Below are 26847 nucleotides of genomic sequence, written 5' to 3'. Positions count from 1 at the left end.
CTCGTTTTGAGTCGGGTCGCTACACCTCAACATAAAGGATGACAATCAATAGAACAATTATGCTCCGACTTCCTAACATAGCGGTTCACATACGTGCATGCTACGGGAGTCACTAACTTCAACACAAGTATTTCTAGATTCACAACACCCTACTAACATAGCTTTTAATATTACCGAATCCATGTCTCAAAACTAATTGAGAGGAATCAAAACTTTTCTTTCTACTCAATGCACATGAAGATGGAGGTTTTTGCATCCTCTTTGGGTACCTAGCACATGGGATTTCTTTCATAGCATAAACCAACTACCAAATCACGCACCATCGTGCTCTAAAAGATATAAGTGAAGCACAAGAGCAAAAGTATCTAGCTCAAAAGATATAAGTGAAGCACTATGAGCATTCTAGCAAAATCACGATGAGTGCATGTCTCTCTCTCTCAAAAAGGTGTGCAGCAAGGATGATTGTGACACAACAAAAAGAAAAGACTCCTATGGTACAAGACGCTCCAAGCAAAACACATATCATGTGGTGAATAAAAATATAGCTCCAAGTAATGTTACCGATGGATTGAAGACGAAAGAGGGGATGCCTTCTCGGGGCATCCCCAAGCTTAGGCTTTTTTGGTGTCCGTGAATTTGGCTTGGGATGCCTTGGGCATCCCCAAGCTTGAGGTCTTTCCACTACTTATCTCTTTGTCCATGAGAACGTCACCCAAAACTTGAAAACTTCACAACACAAAACTTAAACAGAAACTTGTGATAACATTAGTACAAGAAAACAGACTACCACTTTTTTGGTATTGTAGCAAACTTGAATTCCATCTATATTGATGATGGGATACTATATTCTCACGTTTCCATGGCTAGTACCCCCCCATACTAACCATAGTTTCATCAAAACAAGCAACCAACTCAAGAAAAAAAGAATCTGTCAAAAACAGACCAGTCTGTAGCAATATGTATACTTCGTATACTTCTGGTACCTCAAAACATGTGAAACATTACGACGGTCTGGGGAAAAAGCATATCAATCAGCAGCAAAACGAATCAACTCAAAAGCTCTTTGTGAATAAAACTTAAAAATCATCTCGTGAGCAAAAAGTTTCTGTCTTTTTCCAGCAGAATCAAACAACCATTACCAAGACTAGTCATAAAGGTTTTGCTTGGCTCAAGCACAAAAAGAAACACAAAAAAAACAATCACAACAGAATAATGAAAGTGTGGACGCAACAAAACAGAAAGAAAAAGATAAATTCATTGGGTTGCCTCCCAACAAGCGCTATTGTTTAACGCCCTTAGCTAGGCATTGATAATTCAATGATGCTCACACAAAAAACAAGAATTGAAGCACAACGAGAGCATCATAAAGCATATGAAAATCACATCTAAGTTTAACATACTTCCTATGCATAGGCATTTTATAGGAAAATAGATTGTCAAGACAACCAATAGTTGCCATATGCAAGGAAGAAGAAAGAGACAATAGCAATCTCCATATAACGAGAGGTAATTTGGTAACATGAAAGTTTCTACCAAAATATTTTCCTCTCATAGCAATTACATGTGGGATCATAATCAAATTCAACAATATAGCTATCACAAAGGATATTCTTTTCATGATCCACATGCATGCAAAGTTGCCACTCTTCAAAAATAGTGGGATTATCATCAACTAAAGTCATGACTTCTCCAAACCCACTTTCAATAATATTGCAAATATCATATTCATCATGAGGCTTAAATAGTTTTTCAAGATCATAAGAAAAATCATCGCCCCACTCATGATCATTGCAACAAGTAGTGGACATAGCAAAACTAGCATCCCCAAGCTTAGGGTTTTGCATATTTTTAGCATGATTGTCACTAATAGAATTTATAGTGAAACCATTGCAATCATGCTTTTCATCCAAGCAGCCCTCATGAATCACTTCAGAAATTTCTTCCTCAAAATTTTCAGATTCACGTATCTCAAGCAGAACTCCATAAAGATAGTCAAGTGCACTCAACTCACTAGCAATTGGATCAAAATAGTTGGATCTCTTAAAGAGATTAGCAAGTGGATGAGGATCCATATCACTAGATTTTCATCAAGTGAAGATGCAAGCATATTGAAGGCACATGGCACACAAGCGAATAGAAAGCAAGCGAGAGAAAAGGGCGAACAAAAACGGCAAACGAAAAAAGGCAAATAGGTGAAGTGGGGGAGAGGAAAATGAGAGGCAACTGGCAAACAAAGTAAATGCAAGAGATAAGTTTGCGACACCTACTTGGATGAGTTCTTGACTTGATCTTCCTCCCTGGCAACGGCGCCAGAAATCCTTTTGCTACTTCTCAAACAACAGCGCCAGAAATTGACACGTTGACGGAGATTGGGCTTGCGTTGGTTTTTCCCTTGAAGAGGAAAGGGTGATGCATCACATGAGCAGTAAGTATTTCCCTCAGTTTGAGAACCAAGGTATCGATCCAGAAGGAGGGTCTCGTCAAGTCCAGAGTACCTGCGCAAACACAAACAAGCTTGCACCCAACGCTTCAAAGGGGTTGTCAATCCCTTCAAGATTGTTCGCAAAGTGAGATCTGAAGGCGGAAAGTGCAACGAAGTAAAAAGGTGTAAGGCTGAAAATATGTTGTGGAGTAGACCTTGGGGGCCATAGTGTTCACTAGAGGCTTCTCTCAAAATAGCAAGTATTACGGTGGGTGAACAAATTACTGTCGAGCAATTGATAGAACCGCGCAAAGTCATGACGATATCTAAGGCAATGATCTAGCATATAGGCATCACGTCCTAGACAAGTGGACCGATACTTTCTGCATCTACTACTATTACTCCACACATCGACCGCTATCCAGCATGCATCTAGTGTATTGAGTTCATGACGAACAGAGTAACGCTTTAAGCAAGATGACATGATGTAGAGGGATAATCTCAAACCAATGATGAAAACCCCATATTTTTACCCTTGATGGCAACAACACAATACGTGCCTCGCTACCCCTTCTGTCACTGGGTGAGGTCACCGCACGGTATGAACCCAAAACCAAGCACTTCTCCCATTGCAAGAATCATAGATCTAGTTGGCCAGACAAAACCCATAACTCGAAGAGAATTACAAGGATATGAAATCATGCATAAGAGAGATTAGAAGAAACTCAAATAAGATTCATAGATAATCTCATCATAAGTCATCAATTCATCGGATCTCGACAAACACACCGCAAAAGAAGATTACATCGGATAGATCTCCATGAAGATCATGGAGAACTTTGTATTGAAGATCCAAGAGAGAGAAGAAGCCATCTAGTTACTAGCTATGGACCCGTAGGTCTATGGTGAACTACTCACGCATCATCGGAGAGGTCATGGTGTTGATGGAGAAGCCTTCCGTGTCTGAATCCCCCCTCCGACAGGGCACTAGTACGTGCCCCACATGGGATCTTGCGGCGGCGGAAAAGTGATTACGATGCTCCCCTGATTTTTTTGGGAATATTTGGGAATATATTGGTGCAAGATCTAGGTCAGGGGACCTCCAGGGGGCCCACAAGCTTGCATGGCGCGACCCCCCTGGCCGTGGGGTGGGGGCTTGTGGGGCCCATGGGGCTCTTTTGGCTTGGCTCCCAAGTCCCCCGATCTTCTTCCGTTCCAGGAAAAAATCTTTTTGGGGATTTTCTTCCGTTTGGACTCCGTCTCAAAATCTCCTGTGAAAGGGGTTAAAAACATGGAAAAACAAGAACTGGCACTTGGCACTGAATTAATAAGTTAGTCCCAGAAAATAAATAAAAGGCATGCAAAACATCCAAAGTTTGACAAGATAATAGCATGAAACCATAAAAAATTATAGATACGTTGGAGACGTATCAGGATGATATTTGAACCACTTTCCCTTGGGTAGGTCAACATAGGTAGCAAAAGATTCATAGAAAGAATCTACTATCTTAGAGTCAAGGCCATATTTGTTGCTATACTCATGAAAAGGAGAAGTTTCCATAAAAGATTTAACAAAATGAAAATTAAGCTTTATACCTAACTCTTTACCTTCATTGAGTTCCCAATCTTCAGCGTTGCATTTAATCTTTTCCAAAAGATCCCATCTGAATTCAATAGTGTCCTTCATATAGGAACCGACAACACAAGCATCGACTAAGGTTTGATCATCATGAGAAAGCCGAGCATAAAAATTCTGTATAATCAATTCCTTTGAGAGCTATGATACTTGTGATCTGTGATGGGTTTTCTGTGAAGAGGATCGGGTTATCGCAACACAATCTGAGAAAGTATTTCCCTCAGTTAGGAAACAAAGGTTTATTGTCACAACCCTAGCTTAGCATTGCTTGCCATTGCATACTCATGCATGCATTCTACATTCAAAAGGATTTGAATTGAGATATGATCAAGTTTTATAAAGAATTTTGTCTAATGACCAAGATAAAAGTTACTTCAAACAACTCCAGGAAAATGTCCTTGATTTTCTAATAAAATATTGAGCTGAGTAAAAATTCAAATAAGTATTTTTGAAAACAAAGAAACATTTTATGTTGGCTTGTTGAATGAATCAAACAATTATTTTAATTAGAATTATATTTTCTAAATATAATATGTAGTTTCATATACTCCGAAAATATTTATGTGGCATTGGACAATTATGTTATGTCACATAAATATGTCATTAGGATTTTATAAAATGTTTGATTTTATTTTCAATTCAAACACAAATGTTAGAAAAAAAATAAAAGGAGAAAAAGAAAAGAAGAAGAACGAGATTACCTGGCTTACCTCTCGCCTGGCCCAGCCCACCAGGGGCAGAGCCGTCTTCCTCCTCTCGCCAGAGCAGGGAGGCAGCTCGCTATCGAGCATGCGTGCGCCTCAGCCACCTCCTGCCACGCCCCCGAGCTTATCTCCTCACCCGGAGACGCCCGTAGACCCCCTCGAGCTCATTCCCCTCTCTGGCCTCTTCCCCTCATCTCTCTGCTTCTCTCTCCCCCTGGATCCTAGCGAGGCCGTCGTCACCGTCCGTCGCAGCCGTAGCCTCCGGCCTCCCCTCGCCTCTCTAAGAAGCTCAGAAGGATGGCCTCGTCGCCCTGCTCCTCCCTGCAAAAGGAATCGAGCCCGAAGGCCTCGGAGCGCTTCCATCACCGCCGTCTTCCCCATCTCCGGCCGTCGGATGCCGTCGTCGATTCGTCGGCTACATGACGACCTCGACTTCCCCGATGCTAAAAATGGAACCGGCGTGAGCTCCTCTGCTTTTCCCCTCCCTTTCCACGCTCTATCGTGCCCCGTAGCCCCACTCCCCACATCGGCAGAATCCCATGGCCGCACGAGCTCGTCGCCGGCACCTCCTCCGGCCACCCTAGCTTCCCTGCTTACCCCTGGAAGAACGGTCGCTTCGCCTGCTTCGTGTAGCCGCAAACCGCGCTCGATTTGGTGCCATGTAGCCTCGGATAGGCCAACTCCGTTGAGCCCTCCGCTGGGGCTATGGTCGCCGGCGACCACCTCCAGTGGGGGCCGACGTGGCCAGCCATTAACCACTAATAACCCCCCTAGTCACTGACAGAGGGCCCCACATGGGGTCAAAGCCTAGTTAACCTCTGGTTTGACCGGGGATTAGCCCTGTGTCACTGACTGGTGGGCCCTGGCTGTCACGGTTGACCTGGCCGGCTAGTTGACCTGCTGACGCACAGCTGATGCAATAAATATATTTCTGATTTTAAATAATTCTAGAATAATAGCAAAACTTCAAAAAATCATAGAAAATAAAATATAAATCATATGAAAAGAATTTATATATGAAAAATGATGAGAAAAATTCAAGGAATCTGATTATGGCATTTTCATACATGTTTGAGAAAGTTAACATCACCAAGTAGGCCAAATGATGATTATGGTAAATTTAATAAATAGTTTGGAGTTGGAATTTGGTATATATTTGAATTCCACTTCAATGAATAAGACCAAACATTGAGCTAGGAAACTCAGTACATCAATATGCCATCTTCATGCATGATAAAACAAGTTATGCCTGAGCATTAGGTCGAATCAATTAAAAGGGTACCTGAAAAATACCTTGCTTGAAGTGATATTCGAATTCTAATTCAAACCAGCTTCAACTTAAGAAATGGTGGCTATATTAGCCCTGCCACTTCTCATTTTCATATCATGATCATGCATCATAGTGTTGCATTTCTGTGAAGTAATTATTGTTCTTTCTTGTTTGCCGGTGTTGTTCCCTCTCGGTAGACAATGGTTTCGATGATGTGATCATTGACATTGATGAAGACTCATTGCTATCTTCATACGTGTCAGGCAAGCAAACCCCCTTGAGCATACTGATATAAACCCACTCTCTCGCTCCTGCTCTCTTTTATTGCATTAGGACAAACATGATTCAACTGTTACATGTTATCGGTAGTTGAACCCATTCCTCTGCTTGACCTGATTTTTTCACAGTAAATAGTTGAAACCACTTAGCATGAGTAGCAACTGCTTGAGCCTTGTCGTGCTTACTCATCCATGCTTGCTTACAATGCCTGCTATGCTTAGAGTCGCGTCGGGTCTGCTTCATCTGGATGATGAATCGGAATGGTTGTGTTCGTGTCCTAAAGTGCGAGAGTAAAGGTGTGAATCCGATTTGGTAAAGGTAGCGATGAGAGGCCATGTAGGAGTACATGGTGGGTTGTCTCATTGGGACCATCCTTAAGAACTGAGTTCTGTGTATGTTATCCAAGACAAGATACTACCACACATTGGGATACTTAATTGACCCTCTTGGCTTATTAGTCACCTAGATCTCTGTCCAGGAGTTGCAACTAGTTTCTGGTGTTTGTAGGAAAAGTGTTGGCGGTCGTGTTTAGCTCTGCCTGATGGGGCAGGCTTCTCTGCGATAGATACATAGTGGCATGGTGTACCAAGTGGCACCCGGATGGTGGGCTTGGGAACCCTGCGCACATCGTTTCAGGCCATAGAGGAAACCTCGACCGGACTTCCTTGCGGGTTTAGTCTCAAATAGGCGATAAACCTGGACTAGGGTCATGTGTGGTTAACGGTCGTGGCCGACACCCACGCCAGTGCTTCCACTTGAAGGTTGCCGAGATGCATGACGTGCATATGGTGCTAAGTGGTGAGAGCATGTTTGAAGAAGTATACCCCTGCAGGGTGAATTAATCTGTTCGAATAGCCGCGTCCTCAGATATGGACTACTTGGAAACATTACATGGTAGATAGACAATTTAAATGGATACTCTAAAATATGCAAGATAAGTGTGAGTGCTATGGATGGCCTTCTCGTAGGGAGACGAGAGTGGATCCATGGTGGTGTATTGATTGGTGAATATATGGACTCGTGTGCGCTATCCCACCTCAAAGAAAGAACTTGTAGTCGTAGTACAGGTTAGCCAAGAGTCAAAGCTGGCTTGCTGCAATCAAACCCCACAATCCTTTCATTGATACTGATGCATATGTAGATAGTTCTGATGTAAGTCTTGCTGAGTACCTTTGTAGTCACGGTTGCTTTTTTTATGTTTTTGTAGAGAAGAATTTAGTCTCATTAAAGGTTTCTACGCGATGTGTTCGATGTTGACCGGAATAGCTTGGGAGTCCCAGACAGAGGTCTGGTTCCTTTGGTAGGTTCGTTGTAGCTTTTCAGGCTCCTTGAGCCACTTTCTGTAGACGTCTGTACCCAGACATGTTATGCTTCCGCTTGATGTTTGTATGACTTGAGTGTCGGGTCACGAGACTCCTGTTTGTAATATCATACTATGTCGACTCTTATGAGTCTTTAATAAAAGCTTGAGTCATAGAGTTATGTTGTGATGCCATGTTGTATCTACACAGATCGTGCATATTGTGTGTATGTTATGAATTGCATTATATGTGCGGGATTCGACACCTAGTTGTGTGCCCTTAGTAGTACACTTTACGGGGAAATGCCTCTTTGTGGTTCCACCGAGCTTTGGTAGCTTGCTACTGCTCCGGACACATTGATTGACCGACATTTATCCTTCTTTGCTGCTGTGTTTGTCCCTTCGGGGAAATGTCATGCAGTGTAATGGAGTTCTTGTAGCTTGCTATGTCTCTTCTACATACGCTGATGACCGACACCTGCTTTGCTGGGTTATGTATGCCTGTCCCTGTACGGATGTACCACTTGGGTATATACCTAGTCTTGTCGACCCGAGTTCTTTGTCGCTTGAATGCTAGCGACACATTCATATACGTGAGCCAAAGGACGCAAACGGTCCTGGCCAAGGTAAGGTGGCATCCAAGGAGTTTACCGTGCGTGAGGCCGCAAAGTGATGTGATGTGTTACAGGTTGGGTTCTTATGACTTAGGATCGGGGCCCCGACAGCTTTGGTATCCGAGCTTGACTGCCTGTAGGATAACCGAGCCAAACTGGTCGATGTTGAGTCTAGCAACTCTTTAGTTATATAAGGGAATTGCTTGTGGAAGGGAACGTAAGGCTCTTTTTACTCCTTTCCTTGTGTCAGTCTTATTCTGAGTCACCCTCTTCTTTATTCTACGGGGTTTAAGAATTAGGCTTTCTCATCTATTCATTAGGATGACGAGTTACTATGTTGGAGGTCTATAGGAAAGTTGTTGTCCTCAAGGATCAATGTCTCCATAAGAATTCAATTGTTATGTTGTCAGTTTCTTGCAGGTGGCCTCATATTTCATGTCCGTACAACCGTTATGCTGTCCGAGTTTTCCAAGGTTTCTAAATAATCTAATGCAATTGCAAATCCTCTCATCCCGAGTTAATTCCGTTTGGCCAGACAAAGCACACTAATCATTGTGTTGAGGTACTCTATTACCTCGATGTTTTGTTGAAGTATTAGGAAAACATGTTACCTCGAAAACCACCCAATAGTCTAGATGTGATCTATGTTTCCAGTGTGATAATTATGGCCATCATTTTTGAAAACATCTCATGATGTTATTTAGTTTGTAGGTATTCTATTTCTGGGTCCTTGAATCCAAGGATCATTCTGCTCACTTCTGTTGATAGTGTTGTTAGTTCCTTTGGAATGATTAGTAACCTTGTTGTAGTTTCCAAGGTTCATGGTATATCATTCTTCCAATACCATGGGTCATCTCTCGCAGAAGTTCTTCGTGAACTAAAGATCATAACAAGAGTGCTCGTGATGAGTTCTCTACTCTATATTGTGATTCTGCCAACTCCGCCCTTTTGCATGGGTTATCTGGAAGAATTATGTTGAACTCGTTCGACATGCTAATCTATGCATCCACAACTCAGGAAATCACGTGCTCTTGAGTTGGGCCTCTTCAATTGTTTCTGACCTTCATTTATGAGAGGATAGTCAAGAGTAGTTGTGCATTCGTGTCATCGATGTCTTTTATTCATGTGGTCTGTGAAGTTGTTCTATTTACGAATGACTGGGAGAAGCAAACTCGAGTACCTCATCCATTTCTTGGATTGGGTCAAAGTAGTTGTATTCCAAAGATCAAAATGCCAATCCAGCTTTTGCTCTGTTCTATCTTAGAGTATTACCCTCTTTTGTCAAGAATGTCGTGAAAATTGCACCATCTCTTATGAGCTCTTGATGTAGTGATACCTATTGACATCATTATTCATCCCTCGTGTTCCGTGTTGGTTGTAACCGGAATATCAACAAGTGAACCATGATGTGTGAAATCAATACTCCTAGCAATGTTATTGCTTGGTAGCTAATGGACAATAATTTCAATCTTATGGTGATGGTGATTGAATCGTCATCCTAAGATTGACCGTGCTACCTAGTCCATTTTTCATGGTGCACTTTTCAATCAATGATCTAGGATTGTGTCAATCCTTCGCTTTTTGATCACATCATCTTGCCCTGAAAAGCGAGATTGTTCTCGAGCATAATAAGATATCGATGGTTCGTGATTTTTCGAATATCTTCTCTGAAGTACTACCAGGTTGTTTCCTGACTGTTATGATAGAGCTCGTGATCAAGTTGGTTTCCCTATAAGCCACCCTTCTCCAAGAATCCATGTTGGATACCCCCGAGCTAGTTGGTTAAGCTAAACAACAACTCGGAGAGTTGGAAGATAAAAGCTTCGCCTGAACTTAGTTCATTTTAAAGGGATATCTTTCCTGTTGTATGAGTCTTGAAGAAAGATGATATTGTGATCGGTAGATTCGTGTGATCAATTGTTGCATATATTATCTTGTCCAATTTTGTTTTGAGTATGGGCTATTGTCAAATCAAACTGAGAACCAAAGATTTTCGTAACGGTGTCTTACTCGTGGATTTCCTTGAGTATACACCATTATATTCTTTGATTTGACCAATGCTATTATCTTGCTCACATAGTTGTGGAAATCCGTTTATATGGGTATCTCGATGAATTGTTGTTGAGCCTATCGACAACATTTTCATTTGTTCCATGATTTATGTTGGACATTAAGCTAGTGCTGGAAACTTTGTATACATTGTTTTCATGTATATTCATGAAGTATATGTTAGGTGTAAGAAGTGACTTCTTCTCCATTCACGTGGAATTTATGCAAGTTGCCATCGTGAATTTGAGAATAGTTAAATTGTTTTCTTCGGAATCATCCCAAATCAGTCATGCATGTGCGAAGTATGCTGTGGTTTGATAGCTTTGCAACCTCTCTCTCCATATGTATTTCCTAGCACACCAAGCCACTGATTGATTTGTTCAAGGAAAAGAAGTTAAGTGTTATTCCCAAAGGGCCCAGACGGACTTGCACATGGCTTCGTTACCCGCAATGATGGTTCCCAAACCAGAACTCGGTAGTGTTTTGTTGTAAGATTTTTCATGTGCTCATCCTTGTCTTGGACAGTGTGCTCATGTGGGTCTTGCAAATCCAGCTCATGTTTTGGAGTTGTCTTCCGTAGTTCATTTCCGAGAATCTCGCAATGTTATCTCGTTGATTTGTGTTGCAAACTTTCTTTTCGGACATGCTGAATCTGAAATATCATGTCACCAACTAGATCTGAATCTCAAGCAGATATGATGGTTGTAACGCTTCCCAAGGATTATAATATTGGTCTCCGTGTAACCCGGTAAAGTGATGTCGTGGCTAACACACCTAACCGGAAGACTTAATATTATAATATCTTGCATCAACAACCTTAGCCATCTTCTTGTGAGGTTTTTGTATGACTTATTTTGGAAGTTGTTCCTCATGAACCCCCTTTGAGTCCCGAAGTCCGACCTTTACTTGATGTTCTAGATATCAAGAAGTTGAGTTATCTTATTACATCAAGAAGAACATTAGAAGCGGAGTGCTAAATGTCTCTCGGTCGATTAACCAGATTTCGTTCCCTTGGCATAGCTAAGGTGAAATCTGAGAAAGTGTTGTCTTCCTTTGCATCTGCATTCTCCATTTTTATTCATCATGGTAGTATGTTGTGTCACCAGGATCCTTGGCACGAATGTTAGTAAACCTTGATGAATATGGAAATGCTCAAGTTCTTGAGAGCACGCTCAGACACTAGGTTATATCCTCGGTATCAATTGGAATGTGCCTTCCGTTTGCCGAGTTATTCTATAACTCTAGTTTCTTTCCAAACTGAGTATGCCATTCTTTCAAATTCCTTCAAACGATCAATTGTGAATTGCCTTACCCTGGTGTGAAGAGTTTTAATGATCTTTGTATCAAAAATAATTCTTTTTGCCACTTAAGGGAATAACTCTACGAGTCACCTTCCTAAGGTGCCCCGTTATGGTATGAAGGGCAACTTAACTCCTCGCTACTTTGAAACCTCGTCTCCATCTATTCTAAGTGTGGAATTGTTGCCTACCAATTGAACCTCGATCATATGTCTCATTTCCTCATCCCTGCTAGGTGTTTCGTGTCTTGGCTCAAGGGACGTTCCTACGTCTCATTCTATGAGTTGATCTTGAGTTGCTCGATCTTTGAGGAGATCGGATCTTGTAGAGTCTTCCTGTTCTTGTCGTCATGTTAGATGAATACCTCAAAGACAAAGATGTCAAGATCAACATGGTGCAATGAATCGACATCTCCGAGAAGGGCAATTGGATCGTGAAGATTCTGATATCTAGTGTCCACTCTTCCTCTTCCCGACTACGGTTGAATCTCGGGACGAGATTCTTGTTTAGTGGGGGTGAGTTGTCACAGCCCTAGCTTAGCATTGCTTGCCATTGCATACTCATGCATGCATTCTATATTCAAAAGGATTTGAATTGAGATATGATCAAGTTTTATAAAGAATTTTGTCTAATGACCAAGATAAAAGTTACTTCAAACAATTCCAGGAAAATGTCCCTGATTTTCTAATAAAATATTAAGGTGAGTAAAAATTCAAACAAGTATTTTTGAAAACAAAGAAACATTTTATCTTGGCTTGTTGAATCAATCAAACAATTATTTTAATTAGAATTATATTTTCTAAATATAATATTTAGTTTCATATACTATGAAAATATTTATGTGGCATTGGACAATTATGTTATGTCACATAAATATGTCATTAGGATATTATAAAATGTTTGATTTTATTTTCAATTCAAACACAAATGTCAGAAAACAAATAAAAGTAGAAAAAGAAAAGAAGAAGAAGGAGATTACCTAGCTTACCTGTCGCCTGGCCCAGCCCACTAGGGACAGAGCTGTCTTCCTCCTCTCGCCAAAGCACGCAGGCACCTCGCTGTCGAGCATGCGTGCGCCTCGGCCACCTCCTGCCGGGTCCCCGAGCTGATGTCCTCGCCCGGAGACGCCCCTAGACCCCTTGAGCTCATCCCCCTCTCTGGTCTCTTCCCCCCATCTCTTTGCTTCTCTCTCCCCCCGGATCCCAGCGAGGCCGTCATTGCCGTACGTCGCAGCCGTAGCCTCCGGCCTCCCCTCGCCTCTCCGAGAAGCTCAGAAGGATGGCCTCGTCACCCTGCTCCTCCGTGCAAAAGGAATCGAGCCCGAAGGACTCGGAGCGCCGCCATCGCTGCCGTCTTCCCCATCTCCGGCCGTCGGATGCGTCATCGATTCGTCGGCTACAAGACGACCCCGACCTCCCCGATGCTAAAAACGGAACCGACGTGAGCTCCTGTGCTTTTCCCCTCCCTTTCCACGCTCTCCCGTGCCCCGTAGCCGTGATACGTCTCCAACGTATCTATAATTTTTGATGGTTCCATGCTATTATCTTGTCAACTTTGGATGTTTTGTATGCATGAATATGCTATTTTATATCTTTTTGGGACTAACCTATTAACTCAGTGCCAAGTGCCAGTTTTTGTTTTTTCCGTGTTTTTGACCTTTTTCATAGAAGAATATTTAACGGAGTCCAAATGGAATAAAACCCGCGGGACAATTTTTTGCATAACAGAAGATGCGCAGGGAACTTGAGAACCAAGGCAAAGGACCTCGGGGGAGGTCACAAGCCCCCTAGCCATGGCCTTGGGGGCGCCTAGCAGGCTTGTGGGCCCCCCGTGGCTCCTTTTCCCTACCTCTTCCGCCTATAAATTCTCTAAAAATCCAAAACCACTAGAGAGAACCATGAAAATACTTTTCCGCCGCCGCAAGCTTCTGTCTCCGCAAGATCCCATTTGGGGACCGTTCTGGTACCCCGCCAGAGGGGGATTCGGACACGGAGGGCTTCTTCATCAACACCATTGCCTCTCCGATGATGCGTGAGTAGTTCACCACAGACCTTCGGGTCCATAGCTAGTAGCTAGATGGCTTCTTCTCTCTCTTGGATCTTCAATACAAAGTTCTCCATGATCTTCATGGAGATCTATCGGATGTTATCTTCTTTTGCGGTGTGTTTGTCGAGATCCGATGAATTGTGGATTTACGGTCAGATTATCTACGAATATTATTTGAGTCTCCTCTGATCTCGTATATGCATTATTTCGTATCCTTGTAATTATCTTCGAGTTGTGGGTTTCGTTTGGCCAACTTGATCTATAATTCTTGCAATGGGGTGCTTGGTTTTGGGTTCATACCGTGCGGTGTCCTCACCTAGTGACAGAAGGGGTAGCGAGGCACGCATCGTGTTGTTGCCATCAAGGGTAAAAAGATGGGGTTTATATCATATTACATTAATCTATCCCTCTACATAATGTCATCTTGCTTAAGGCGTTATTCTGTTTGTTAGGAACTCAATACACTAGATGCATGCTGGATAGCGGTCGATGTGTGGAGTAATAGTAGTAGATGCAGAAAGTATCGGTCTACTTGTCTCGGACGTGATGCCTATATGTATGATCATTGCCTTAGATATTATCATTACTTTGCGTGATTCTATCAATTGCTCGACAGTAATTCGTTCACCCACCGTAATACTTGCTATCATGAGAGAAGCCTCTAGTGAACACTATGACCCCCGGGTCTACTTCATATCATATTTTCAGATCTACACAATTACTTTGTTGCACTTTTCACCTTCAAATCTCACCTTGCAAATAATCATGAAGGGATTGACAACCCCTTTATAGCGTTGGGTGCAAGTTTCTTTGTTTTTGCGCAGGTACATTGGTGCCTCATCTTGATACTCCTACTCGATTGATACCTTGGTTCTCAAACTGAGGGAAATACTTACTGCTACTGTGCTGCATCACCCTTTCCTCTTCAAGGGAAAAACCAACGCAAGCTCAAGAGGTAGCAAGCCCCGCTCCCCACATCGGCCAAATCCCACCACCGCGCGAGCTTGTCATCGGCACCTCCTTCGGCCACCCTAACTTCCTTGCTTACCCCTGGAAGAACGTCCGCTTCGCCAGCTTCGCGTAGCCGCAAACCGTGCTCAATTTGGTGTTGTGTAGCCTCGGATAGGCCAACTCCGGCAAGCCCTCCGCCGCGGCTATGGTCGTCGGCGACCACCTCCGGTGGGGGCCGACGTGGCCAGCCATTAACCGCTAATAACCCCCCTAGTCACTGACAGAGGGTCCCACATGGGGTCAAAGCCTAGTTAACCTCTGGTTTGACCGGGGATTAGCCTAGTGTCACTGACTGGTGGGCCCTGGCTGTCACGGTTGATCTGGCCGGCGAGTTGACCTGCTGATGCACTGCTGACGCAGAGGTGATGCAATAAATATATTTCTGATTTTAAATAATTCCAAAATAATAGCAAAACTTCAAAAATGCATAGAAAATAAAATATAAATCAGATGAAAATAATTTACATATGAAAAATGATCAGAAAAATTCAAGGAATCTGATTATGGCATTTTCATGCATGTTTGAGAAAGTTAACATCACCAAGTAGGCAAAATGATGATTAGGGCAAATTTAATAAATACTCCCTCCATCCGGAAATACTTGTCCTAAAAATTTATACAATGAATGTATCTTTAACTAAAATAAGTCTAGATACATCCATTTCTAGGATAAGTATTTCCGGACGGAGGGAGTAGTTTGGAGTTGGAATTTGGTGTATATTTGAATTCCACCTGAATGAATAGGAGCAAACATTGAGCTAGGAAACTCAGTACATCAGTATGCCATCTTCATGCATGAGTAAACAAGTTATGCCTGAGCATCAAGTCGAATCAATTAAAAGGGTACCTGAAAAATACCTTGCTTGAAGTGATATTTGAATTCTAATTCAAACCAGCTTCAACTTAAGAAATGGTGGCTATATTAGCCCTTCCACTTCTCATTTTCATATCATGATCATGCATCATAGTGTTGCATTTCTGTGAAGTAATTATTGTTCTTTCTTGTTTGCCGGTGTTGTTCCCTCTCGGTAGACAATGGTTCCGACGATGTGATCGTTGACATTGATGAAGACTCATTGCTATCTTCAGACATGTCAGGCAAGCAAACCCCCTTGAGAATACTGATATAAACCCACTCTCTCGCTCCTACTCTCTTTTATTGCATTAGGACAAACATGATTCAACTGTTACATGTTCTCGGTAGTTGAACCCATTCCTCTGCATGACCTGATTTTGTTACAGTAAATAGTTGAAACCACTTAGCATGAGTAGCAACTGCTTGAGCCTTGTCGTGCTTACTCATCCATGCTTGCTTATAATGCCTGCTATGCTGAGAGTCGTGTCGGGTCTAATCCATATGGATGATGAATCGGAATGGTTGTGTTCATGTCCTAAAGTGTGAGAGTAAAGGTGTGAATCCGATTTGGTAAAGGTAGCGATGAGAGGCCATGTAGGAGTACATGGTGGGTAGTCTCATTGGGACCGTCCTTAAGAACTGAGTTATGTGTATGTTATCCAAGACAAGATACTGCCACACATTGGGATACTTAATTGACCCTCTTGGCTTATTAATCGCCTAGATCTCTGTCCAGGAGTTGCAACTAGTTTCTGGTGTTTGTAGGAAAAGTGTTGACAGCCGTGTTTAGCTCTGCCCGACGGGCTAGGCTTCTCTGTGGTAGATACACAGTGGCACGGTGTACCAAGTGGCACTCGAATGGTGGGCTTGGGAACTCTTAGTACATCGTTTGGGGTCGTAGAGGAAACCTGAGCCGGACTTCCTTGCGGGTTCAGTCTCAAATAGGCGATAAACCTGGACTAGGGTCTTGTGTGGTTAACGGTCGTGGCCGACACCCACGCTAGTGCTTCCGCTTGAAGGTTGCCGAGATGCATGACGTGCATATGGTGCTAAGTGGTGAGAGCATGTGTGAAGAAGTATACTGCAGGGTGAATTAATCTGTTCGAATAGCCGCTTCCTCGGATATGGACTACTTGGAAACATTACGTGGTACATAGACAATTTAAATGGATACTCTAAAATATGCAAGATAAGTGTGAGTGCTATGGATGGCCTTCTCGTAGGGAGACGAGAGTGGATCCATGGTGGTGTATTGATTGGTGAATATGTGGACTCGTGTGCACTATCCCACCTCAAAAAAAGAACTTGTAGTCGTAGTACAGGTTAGCCAAGAGTCCAAGCTGGCTTGCTGCAATCAAACCCCACAATCCTTTCATTGATACTGATGCATATGTAGATAGTTCTGATGTAAGTCTTGCTGAGTACCTTTGTAGTCACGGTTGCTTTATTTATGTTTTTGCAGAGAAAAATTTAGTCTCATTAAAGGTTTCTACACGATGTGTTCAATGTTGACCGGAATAGCTTGGGAATCCCAGACAGAGGTCTGGTTCCTTTGGTAGGGTCGTTGTAGCTTTTCAGGCTCCTTCAACCACTTTTGGTAGATGTCTGTACCCAGACATGTTATGCTTCCGCTTGATGTTTGTATGACTTGAGTGTCGGGTCACGAGACCCCTATTTGTAATATCATACTATGTCGACTCTTATGAGTCTTTAATAAAAGCTTGAGTCATAGAGTTATGTTGTGATGCCATGTTGTATCTACACATATCGTGCATATTGTGTGTATGTTATGAAATGCATTATATGTGTGGGATTCGACACCTAGTTGTGTGCCCTTAGTAGTACTCTTTACGGGGAAATGCCTCTTTGTGGTTCCACCGAGCTTTGGTAGCTTGCTACTGCTTCGGACACATTGATTGACCGGCATGTATCCTTCTTTGCTGTTGTGTGTGTCCCTTCGGGGAAATGTCACGCAATGTAATGGAGTTCTTGTAGCTTGCTACGACTCGTCTACATACACTGATGACCGACACCTGCTCTGCTGGGTTATCTATGCATGTCCGTGTAGGGATGTACCACTTGGGTATATAACTAGTCATGTCGACCCGGGTTCTTTGTTGTTTGAATCCTAGCGACACATTCATATACATGAGCCAAAAGACGCAAACGGTCCCGGCCAAGGTAAGGTGGCAGCCATGGAGTTCACCGTGCGTGAGGCCGCAAAGTGATGTGATGTGTTACAGGCTGGGTTCTTATGACTTAGGATCGGGGCACCGACATTGATCAAACCAATAGGAATATCAACCACAACCGTCTTCAGTAGTTGTAGACAAAAAAGAAACAACTTGCACCCAACGCGGGCAAGAGGGTTGTCAATCCTCTTGTCTTGTTATTTGCAAGCAAGTGAGGTGTGTAGATAATTGTAGATAGCAAGATAAAATAAAAAAGGTAAATGGTAGCAAGGTAATGTAGGATTTATCAATATGTTGTGAATAGACCCGAGGGCCATAGCTTTCCCTAATGGCATCTCTCATGAAATATAGCATACGATGGGTAATTTTTTTACTCTTGGCCAATTAACAGAAAAGCGGATAGTTATGCGATATTCACGACAATGATCATGTGTATATATGAATCACGTCCATAAACAAATAGGTCGAATCCCGCGTGCACCTATTACTATTACTCCACTCATCGACCACTAATGAGTATGCATGTGGAGTATTAAGTAAAACAGAGTAATGCATGGAGAACAATGACACGATTTAGACAAAATAAACTCTAGCATTATGAATAAACCCCGTCATTTTATCCTTAGTATCACCAACATAAAGACACATCTTGTCCCCTTCTGTCACTAGGATATAGAAATTCTCTAGGTTGAACCTACCACAATGCATCTCTATCACCGAAGAAATATCGATCTAGTTGGCCAAAGTATTTCAATAGATCGGAGAGAATTATGAAACTATCATAATCATGCACATAAGAATCATATAAGTATTTATAGGAGACTCAAATATTTATCAAGAATAATCTAAACATGAACCCACAATTCATCGGATCCCAACAAACGCACCGCACAAAAGGAATTACATCATATGGATCGAAGCGAAGATGCGATGATCATTGTATTGAAGATCAAAGAGAGAGAGAGAGATTTACATCTAGGTACTAGCCACGAAACCATAGGTTTGTGGTGCACTACTCACACATCATCGTGAGGGCAGCAAGGTTGATGAAGAGGCCCTCCGTGATCGATCCCCCCTTCGCCAGGGTGCCAAAACGGAGCTTTAGATGGACTCCCATCGGAATAGAGACTTGTGGAAGTGTAAAAAGTGTTTTGGGGCTCTGTTTGGTGTTTTTAGGGTAGATGAGAATTTATAAGATAAAGAACATAGGCGGGAGGGCTACCCCCCAGAGAGGCACAAGCCATCAGGGTACCCCCCAGGTTGCGCCTTGTTGGCTTGTGGCCCCCCTTGTGAGGGCTCCAGCCTTCTTCCGATGCACGTTGGTCTTATTTTCGTCCGATAAAATCACCAAAAAGTTTTAGGGAATTGGACTTTGTTTGTATGGAAAACCTAAAAAGTGAAAAGCATGCAGAAAACAAAAACTTGCACTCGGCACTGGGTCGATAGGTTAGTGCTCAAAAGTAATATAAAAGGTAAATAAATACCCCAAAAGTATTATGGAATAATATTATATCAGCATGGAACAATAAAAAGTTATAGATATGTTGGATACGTATCATGCTCATGGTTGGGGCAAGTGTGCGTCATAGATTTAAGCCTCCGCCAAGCTTGAGCGATGCTTTCTCCTTCATGAGGCCAACAATTGTAAATAAAATTCAGATCACGATGAATTAGATGCATAGGATAAAATTTATGATGAAATTCCACCTTCAAGCGATTCCAATCCCACGATCTAATATCATCCAATAGCATGTACCACATTAGTGATTATACATCCAAAGATAAACTGAAAACTTTCTTCTTAACTTTGTCTCCGGGTAGACCTGAAAGCTTAAACAATCCACAAATCCCATCGACATATATCAAATGGTAATCAGGATGAGTTGAACCGTTATAAGGATTAGCCAGCCGTTTCTCTACCATACCCGAAGCAATCTCGTAATAAATATTTTCCGTAGGTTCAACAGGTTAAGGAACAATTTCCTCAACTTCCATTTGATGCGAAGATGCCCCGAACAAGCCACTCAAAGGGTGACCGTTCATAGTAATAAACAACAGTAAATTACAGCATGTACCGAAATGTCCCCTTACCAATTTCCACTTACCAAAGGCACTTCACTCCCTGGCAACAATGTGACAAAAGAGTCTTGATGACCCATAAGTATAGGGGATCAATCATAGTCCTTTCAATAAGTAAGAGTGTCGAACCCAACGAGGAGCAGGATGAAATGATAGTAGTTTTTAGCAAGGGATACTCTACAAGTGCTATAAGAAACAGTGATAGATAGTTTTGTAGCAAGATAATTCGTAACAAGTGACAAGTAGCAATAGTAGCAAAGGTGCAACAAGGTAGCCCAATCCTTTTTATAGCAAAGGACAAGCCTTCAAGTTCTCTTATATAAAGCAAGCGCTCCCGAGGACACATGGGAATTTGTGTCTAGTCATGTTTACCATATTTGGTTGATTCTTTTTCGCTACTTTTATGATTTTATATGTGGGTGCACTGGTGCTAAGGTGATGTTCTTACTTGAATTAAAATACTACTTATGATTACCCTATACTACTTAGTAACAACATTCATATCATCAAAATATCGACCGAATACCAACTTCACATGATTACTTATAGCAAGACTTCTCCCATGTCCTCAGGATCAATAACTACTACTCACACATAATCAACATGTTCAAGATTAGAGGTGTAATAATAATAATTAAGGATCTGAACATAATATCTTCCACCAAGTAATCCAACAAGCATCAACTACAAGATGTAATCAACACAACTAGTAACCCACAGGTACCAATCTGAGGTTTGGAGACAAAGATTGGTTACATGTGATGAATTAGGGTTGGATATGAGATGGTGGTAGTGAATACGTTGATGAAGATCGGTCCCCCCATGAAGGAGGAAGTATCGGTGATGACGATGGCTTTGATTTGCCCCTCTCGAAGGGGAATTCCCTCGGCAGAATATCTCTGCAGAAGAGCAAAAGGGCCTCTTCCCAGGTTTCCACCTTGAGACGACGGTGATCCATCACAAAAGATAACTTATGATTTTCCTAGGGAAAACATCATATAGGATAAGATGATCGCTAGAGGGCCAGCTTGGGCCCCACAAGCCATCAGGGCGTGGCGAGGGGGGCGCGCCATGTTGGCTTGTGCCTAGGTAGTGGCCCCTCTCCGGTATATTTTTGACCCATAAATTCTCAAATATTCGAGAAAGATTCTCCGTAAAGTTTCAGGTCATTTGGAGCAAGTTGATTTTCTGGCTTTTTCTCGGTTTCCCTATCTAGAATTCCAGTTTCCAAATATTTCTATCTCAGTGATGTATCTTGCATATCCAGAGAGAAAATGCATAATAATTGTATGGTAATAATGGATAATGGACAGGATCAACACAAATGCCAATAGTAATTCATGATGCAAAATGAGCGTATCACGGGTCTATTCACTTATAAGTTTACAAACACTACAATACCTTGCTGCCATAATTTACGTTTTATTTACTTTTCACTTTGCAAATTATATCTACATACTTTACTTGCTTGCAAATAATGATTCCAAGGGGATTGACAACCCTCTTGCTCGCGTTGGGTGCAAGTATTTGTTTCTTTTGTGTGGAGTCACTGAAGACAGAGGTTGGTTGTTACTCTTGTTGGTTCTATAAACCTTGGTTCTCTACTGAGGGAAATACTCACGTATATTGTGTTGCCTCACCCATTCCCCTTCACGGAAAACCCAACGCAGATCACAAGCAACAAGAAGGATTTCTAGCACCGTTGCGAAGGAGTATCATCAACCTACTATCAAGTAACTACACACAAAGATCATTCACTTGTTCTTATTTTCATTTGTTTTTTATTTATCTTGCTCCATAAAAATCAAAATTACAAAAATATTTATCTTTACTTGTTACTAGTTTACTTCTTTTCTTGTTACTTTACTTGTCCAGCTTGTTACTTTGCTTGCTCGGTCACCATGTCTCCAGATACTACTAAGTTGTGTGACTTCTTAGATACTAATAATAACAAATTTATTAGTACACCTATACCACCCACCACAAGTGTGGAGTCTTATGATATAAATGCTGGATTGCTGAATCTTGTGATGAAAGATCAATTCTCGGGAAGTCCTAATGAGGATTCCAGTACTCAACTCAATACCTTTGTTGAACTTTGTGATATGCAAACAAAAAAGGACATGGATACTGATATTGTGAAATTAAAGTTATTTCCTCTTTCTCATTATGAGATAAAGCTAAATCTTGGTTCTCATCTTTACCACGTAATAGTATTGGAACATGGGATAAATGTAAAGATGCATTTATTACCAAGTATTTTCCTCCCGCTAAGATCATCTACCTTAGAAATAAAATTATGAATTTTAAGAAAAATTTAAAAGAACAAGTTGCACAAGTTTGGGAGAGGATGAAAACAATGATTAGAAATTGTCCTACTCATGGTTTAAACTTGTGGATGGTTATCCAAAATTTCTATGCTCGACTAAACTTTGTGTCTAGAAATCTTCTAGATTCTGGTGCAGGTGGTTCCTTCATGGACGTGACACTAGGATATGCCACTAAAATCCTGGATAACATCATGACAAACTACTCTCAATGGCATACCGAAAGAGCTCCAACTGGTAAGAAGGTAAATTATGTTGAGGAAATCACTACTTTGAGTGAAAAAGTTGTTGCTCTTATTGATTTGGTTGCTAATAAAAATGCTCATGTTGATCCTAATGTCATGCCCTTGTCTACTTTGGTTGATAAAAATTATAATTCCATTCATGTGAATTTTATCTCGCGAAATAATTTTAATAACAATGCCTATAGGGGTACATTTTAATGGTAGGCCATATCCCCGTAACTCCTTTAATGGTTATGGCAACTCTTATGGTATTTCTTATGGAAATCCTTCTATCAATAGTAATAACTTATCCTCTGATCTTGAGAACACCATTAAATATTTCATTAGTTCTTGAAAAGTTTTCAATACTATGGTAGATGAAAAGTTGCATAAGATTGATGATTTGGCTAGGAACATGGATATGAGTGCTCTTGATGTAGAAACTCTTAAAAGTAAAAGTTGGCCACCAAAGCATGACTTCAATGATACTACTAAATCCATCCAAACATCCATTCATGAAAGTAAGGAGAGGACTGCTAAGTTGCAAGCTAAGCAGGAATTCCTAGAAAAGCTCTTCCACCCGGTTTTTACACGAATCATGATGAAGATCTTAAAGTGTTTGGTACTTCTCCTATGGAATATCTGTTTACTAATCTAAATATGAATTATAACAAGACTGGATATGAGTCAACTTTATCTAGAGAGTGTAACAATTGCTTGGAGGGTGATGACTATAGTGATAAAACTAAAAAATGTGGGTTTGGAGAAGTCAAAACTTTAACTAGTGATGTGCCCACTATCTTGGATCACAAGGATTTTAATTATGATAATTGTTCTTTAGTAGAATGTATTTACTTTTTGCAATCCATAATTATCTCACCTAATGCTTATGAGCAAAGTAAAGCTTTGACCAACATATAGTAGAAGCTATGGTAAAAGCCTATTATGAAAAGCTTGAGTTAGAAGTCTCTATTCCTAGAAAGTTGGATGATGAGTGGGAACCTAATATTAAAATCAAAATCAAAGAATATTAATGCAATGCCTTGCATGACCTAGGTGCTAGTGTTTCAACTATATCCAAATCTTTATGTGATGTACTTGGTCTCACTAATATTCAAGAGTGTTCCCTTAATTTACATCTTGCAGACTCTACTCTCAAGAAAGCTATGTGAAGAATAAATGATGTTATCATAATTGCTAATAGAAATTATGTGCCTATATATTTTATAGTTCTTGATATTGATTGCAACCCATCTTGTCCAATAATACTTTGGAGACCTTTTCTACAAACTATAGGTGCATTAATTGATATAAAAGAGGGACACATACGGTTCCAACTCCCATTAAGGAAAGGGATGTAACACTTCCCTAGAAAGAGATGAAAACACTTGAACCATATGCATTATGCCTAGCTAGGGGCGTAAAATAATAGCGCTAGTTGGGAGGCAACCTAATAGTTATCTTAATATTTTTGTTTTTAATTTATGTTTATGTGTGGTAACAAGATTGTTGCCTATGTAATTATTGTGTTTTTGTGTTTAAATTAGTGTTTGTTCTAAGTAAACCTTTGAGATGATTTGAATGATAGTAGAATTGATGCGGTTGGAAAACATAAACTTTAGCGTCCAGTGCATAATTTCTATGATTTTACCACACGTCTTTTTGATCTGAATTTTTTACACAATATTTTTATACAAATTTCTCAGGTTCTATTTTACCAGATTCTATTTTTCCTTGTATAGTTTGCTTGTTTTGATGATGCCATGGATTGTATCGGGGGGCATAAGTCATGGAGAAGTTACATTATACTACCTTATGCAATAGTAAAATATGAATTAATTATAACAGTACCTAAAGTATTTGATATGTTTATTATATTAATGGATCTCACAAAGTTTTTGTTGAGTTTTGTGTGCTGAAGTTTTCAAGTTTTGGGTGTTACCACGATGGATGATGGAATAAGTAGTGGCAAGAGCCTAACCTTTGGGATGCCCAAGGCACCCCAAGGTAACATTCTAAGGAAGATTCAGGCATCTAAGCTTGGGGATGCCCCGGAAGGCATCCCCTCTTTCATCTCAATCCATCGGTATGTCACTTGGAGCTACATTTTTATTCATCACATGATATGGGCTTTGGTTGGGGCATTGTTTGCTTGAGATTTTCTTTTTCTTTTAGTTTTTCACAATCATTGTTCTTTGAATACACCCACTTGAGAGATAAACAAGATCATCATGATTTATTAGAATACTCTTTGTGCTTCACTTATAACTTTTGAGCTTAGCAGTTGCTCTAGTGTTTCACTTATATCTTTTAGAGCACGATGACGTCTAGATATTATTATTATTTTGAAAACCCATTCTTTTATTATATTTGTCTGAGAGTTAAGAAATAGCGACGGTAATTTGCATGGGTTATAAGACTAGTTCAAAAATAATAGGTATGCAATGAGTGCATAATCAAAACCACATGTAGCACATAAAAGAGAAATCATGGTTAATGATATTAATGTGGAAATGTGAAAAGGCATGGGTGTAGGATCATTGATTAATATAGGTATCGCGAATTAGAGGTGTTAACTTATTGTTCATCCAAATTTTTTTATGGCACGCTAATGATGTGTGAGCATACTTATTCCTCGTTGAAATCCTAGTGTTGTTTGAGTCGGGGGCGCGCGATGGTTAACTCCTACCAACCTCCTCCCTAGGGGCATGCGAGTAGTGCTTTGCTTCGAGATACTTAATAAAATCTCGCAATAAGTATGTGAGTTCCTTATGACTAATATGAATCCATTAATATACGCACTCTCACCTCCACATATCTGCTAGCCTCTTCGGTATCGTGCATTGCCCATTCTCACCTCGAGGATCAGTGCAACCTTCATCAGTGCATCCAAAACCCATGACATGATACACTCTGTTGCACAAAAACCTCATTATATCTTGCTCAAAACAGCCACCATACCTACCTACCATGGCATTTCCATAGCCACTCTGAGATATATTGCCACGCAACTTCCACCATCACATCACATGACTTGTACTTCCATTGTCATATTGCTTTTGCATGATCATATAAGCTGACATAGTATTTATTGCACAACCACTGTTCATCATTTTTTATACATGTTATGCTTGATCATTGCACATCCTGGTACATGATACGTCCAAAACGTATTTATAATTTTTGATGGTTTCATGCTACTTTTATGCTTTTGATAGTTGTTTTTATCTTAAGTTTATGATTTATTTGGACTAACCTATTAATAGTTTCAAAAGAGCACAGTATTCTTGTTTTACACTTTTATGTGTAGGAACTATCAAAAATAGAAGAGGAAACCTTGTTGGAGTTGAATTGGGACTTTCCTGAAATTTGTCTATAAACTCTTTTTAAGGATTGCCACGTTGCAGGTTGAAGACGGCCTCAAACGGATATCTCACACAAGACAAACGTGTGTGGAATTTTATGCTGATAATTCTAGACATACAATTCGGTCCATTTTGAGTTCGAACGCTCAAGGAAAGCCCGTTTTATTGGAGGACAAATATCTGATTACGGGATTACGGTAATCGGTGACGTGATTGAGTCCAACTCTTACCATATTTGATGGATTCGGTGAAGCCACGACTTTGTGACCTCATTAGGGGTTGAGAGGGGTCCCTAAAAGGTTCTAGAGGTGCCCAAGAGCCCTTGGATCGAAGGGGCATCCATTGGAGGGCCAAGGATGATCGTCCCAGCTCATATAAGGAGAGGAAAACCCTGATTTCTAGGCACCCATCAAAAGCCATGAATTTTGCTCCCCCCATGGCCTCATCTCCATGGGGGAGGGCTCATATACAACACCAATAAGCCATGTAGTAAGGGGCTAAGGGGCAACGCTCCCCCATGATGGTCGGCCAGCGCAGGAGGAGCCCCCTGCGCCGCCGACGGCCGCCGTCACCGCCCTGCACCTCATGTGCTGCCCCTTCTCCATCCTCTCCGCCATGATGCCGCCTTCACCAACACCTCCATCATCATCTTCTCCATAGATACAATGGTCCACTCTCCCACAAACCTCTATAATCCCCTATGTAAACATGGTGTTTGATGTTATAAATTATTTGTAGATGATCTATTGCATCTATGTCATGTTTGTATAGTTCCCTTTTGTCATATGATTGATTATTGAATCTCCATGGATGGTTTGAGCCATATATTGAATTTGTTACGGTCCTATGGTTCCCATCATATTTTTATGCATTCATGGATCACATCATAGGGTTTGTAGTATGTGTAGAAAGCTAGAGGGTGGGCTCCTTGAGTGACAGAAACATGAGCCCCAATCTAGTGATCAAAGCATATGGAATAAAGAGGACCTTTTGATCTTAATGCTATGGTTGGGTATTTTTACCTTAATTTATCTTCTAGTATTTACGGATGTTTGCTAGAGTTCCAATCATAAGTACTTGCAATCATTGGATAGTGAGAGCTTGTTAGCTTTGCCTCTCCCACATAAAAGAGGAATATCAACCTTGTATTTGACTATTTGATCATGGACAAATCC

The sequence above is a fragment of the Hordeum vulgare genome, chromosome 4H, assembly GCF_904849725.1.
Source record: "Hordeum vulgare subsp. vulgare chromosome 4H, MorexV3_pseudomolecules_assembly, whole genome shotgun sequence".
In the NCBI taxonomy this organism is placed as follows: Eukaryota; Viridiplantae; Streptophyta; class Magnoliopsida; order Poales; family Poaceae; genus Hordeum; species Hordeum vulgare.
This window is presented reverse-complemented; position numbering follows the sequence as displayed.